This window comes from Cetorhinus maximus, chromosome 31, assembly GCF_964194155.1.
Source record: "Cetorhinus maximus chromosome 31, sCetMax3.hap1.1, whole genome shotgun sequence".
Taxonomy (NCBI): Eukaryota; Metazoa; Chordata; class Chondrichthyes; order Lamniformes; family Cetorhinidae; genus Cetorhinus; species Cetorhinus maximus.
The window spans coordinates 3,381,822-3,385,016 of NC_135909.1; positions in this window are offsets into that span (position 1 = coordinate 3,381,822).

The window sequence follows — 3,195 nt, forward strand, 5'->3', positions numbered from 1 at the left end:
CCTGGGTCTCTGGATTACTAGTCCAGTGACAATGCCACTACGCCACACCTCCCCATTAGTCGGCCAACACGTCCGCCCTTGTGACGTTCGGCCTTCCTACGCCAATCAGAAAGCAAAAGGACTCATGACCCAATTGGATGATGCTTGACTGTCAGCCAAACAGGCCTTTCTCACCCCCCCAACCCTTTCAATATTTTTATATCTGGTAAGGAGAAACGTTCCAAAAGAAAATGAACAAAGAAAAAACCCAATCCAGGAATCGAAGATCCATCTCCAGGGCACTGCTGTGTGCGCAACCCTGGAGAAGAATCACAAGGACATAAAAAAAAAGATTGGCGTTTTTTTTTTGTTCATTTTTTTGGAACATTTCTCTTTTCCAGATATACAAATACTGAAAATGGCGGTGTGACAGGCTGGTTTGGTTGACAGTCAAGCATCATCCAATTGGGTCATGAGTCTTTTTGCTTTCCGATTGGCGTAGGAAGGCCGTACGTCACAAGGATGGATGCGTTGGCCAACTAATGGTTAGAGCACAAGGAAAAGTCATGTGATGAAACCTCCAGGAATACATTTAATTACAGCTGGCAACCCTTGTTGTAAGTAGTAAGGAGTCCAGTGGTGATGTCAGCGCCAGCAGGAAGCCCAGTGGTGACGTTGGTGCCAGTAGGAATTCCAGTGGTGACGTCAGTGCCAGTAAGAGTTCCAGTGGTGATGTATGTGCCAGCAGGAGTTCCAGTGGTGACATCGGTGCCTGTAGGAGTTCCAGTGGTGACATCGATGCCAGCAGAGAGTCCAGTGGTGAGGTCAGTGCCAGTAGGAGTTCCAGTGGTGACGTCAGATCAGTAGAAACCCATTTGTGACATCAGTGTGAGTAGAGTGTCCAGTGGTGCCATAAGGGCCAGTTGGGAGTCCAGTAGCAACGTTAGCAACAGTTGGGGGTCCTGTGGCAAGGAGGTGTGCCAGTGGTGACCTCGGTACCAGTAGGGGATCTAGTGGTGACATCAGTACCAGTAGGGGATCCAGTGGTGACATCAGTGCCAGTAGGGGATCTAGTGGTGACATCAGTGTCAGTAGGAGGTCCAGTGGTGACATTAGTGACATCTGGGGGTAATAATGGGGGCCAGTGGTGACTTCATTGGCAGTAGGGGGTCCAATGGCAATGTCAGTGCCAGTAGGGCACCCAGTGGCAATGTCAGTGGTAGTAGGGTGGGCCACTGGTGACAACAATTCCAGTAGAAGGTCCATCGGTGGTAGCGAAGGAGCCAGTGGTGCAGTCAGTGTCAGTAAATGTGGGTGAGAGGGGGGGAGTGGTGGGTGGTGATGTCAGTGACAATATGATGTGCCAGTGGTGAACTTCATTGGCATCGAGCGATCTAGTTGGGATGTCAGTGCCCGTAGGGAGTCCATTGGTGACGCCAGTTGGGGGGGGAAGAGGGGATCTCATTTCTACATCATTTGCCAGTCAGCATCATGTCTATAGCCACCACATTACTGCCACGACATCTGTGTTATGGCAACAGTAATTAAAAACAGGAGCATTCTGGATATTTCACTCTAATGCATTAATTATTATTCAGCACACTCCTTTATCCAAGGCGACCTCCTCAATGCAGTACCTCACTTATGCATCAGCCGTGTTCCATCAAGGGATTTTAAAAGTAGGGGACGGACAGCCAACGCAGGTTCTTCCAGTGACGCCCACATCCCATGGAAGAACGAAGATGATAAAGCTTTGGATGGCTGGAAGCAAGGCAGTCACACCAAACATACTACTCCGGCTAACGTGCAAGCCCGGTTCTGGACGCTACACTTTAGGGAGGATTTCAATGACTCGGTGAGGTTGTAGGCGAGGTTTGCTGGGATGGGACCAGGTGTAAGGACCTGGAGAAGCTGGGATTGTTCCCCTCGTGCAGATGTAAAGGTGAGATTTAATATAGGCGCCTAAACTTACGAGGGATTTTAATGGCATACCTAGGAAGAAACCATCTCCACTGGCAGGAGTGTCAGTAACCCAAAGCACACATTTAAAATAACACTATCTCCTGCCAATGCAAGATGGCCACCAAGATGGCCGCCGATAGACGTCAAAGCGAATGGCTTTGATTCATTTAACCAGGGTCCGTGTGACCTTAATGGCAGAGCCGACTCTAATCTGCAGCCCCGAATGAAACCTTTCATTTTGCCGCGTGTAATTCATCATTAAAATTTTGATATGGGGGGAGAAAAAAGACTCAGAATTCATCTCATCCTCAGGATACTGAACTGAGGTGAGAAGGCGATATCCGGGTGGGAGAATCACCCCGGGGTGCCCTTTGTTACGCTCCCTGCAGAGACTGGCTAGGCAAAGTCATCCAAAACTAAATCAAAAATATCAAGCCTTCTTAACTCAAGCCTAGCGGGGATGAGGCAGATACGGTGATTCAAGTTATCTCCCAAACAAGCTCTGCCAACGCATTTCTAAAAAAAGTTTTGTTGCTACATTGACAAGTGCCATGAAGCTCACTGTGGGGCGTTGCAATGATGTAAAACAGCAAAACTGCGCACGCACAGTCTGAGCAGCAAATGCAGCCTTAAAAGTAATTGGCAAAAAAAAAAACACCAGCGGGGAGATGGCAAGAAATTCATCAACTCAAGTTGGAGGGCAATGCCTAAAAGGAAGCAGGTCCAATCGTAACATTCAAAAGGAGACCGAATCTCAGCTTAAACAAAAAAAGGAAACATTTGCAGAGCTATGGGGAAAAGAGCAGAGGGAGTGTGGCTGCTTTGACAGTCCTTTCAGGGAGCCGGTCTTGACACAGGGGGCAGAACGACCTCCTTGGCTGTTTGAATCTATATAACAAGTCTCGTCACAAGTTGGGGAGCAGCACAAGGCGGAAAGGGAGGGGTGGCTATGCCAAGAGGCACATGCAGTACAATCAGCGCCTGGTTGGTGTAGCACCCTCCTTTGGGAAGAGGGGATCTTCGAACAACTATTAAGACTTCTAACAAAGCTATAAATTAACATCCCTCGGGTCTCTGGGTAATTTAAACAGGTAAGTCCGAAGCATCGGCGGAGAAGAATGCTTGTCACACGGATGGTTTACTCTACAGTGGACGCTCATCAGCGAATGAAATCGTTGGATAAAGACGCAAAACTTTTTAATTTCACATGATTAGTTGATTGATAAACAGTCCAGTGATTTTAACCATCCGATG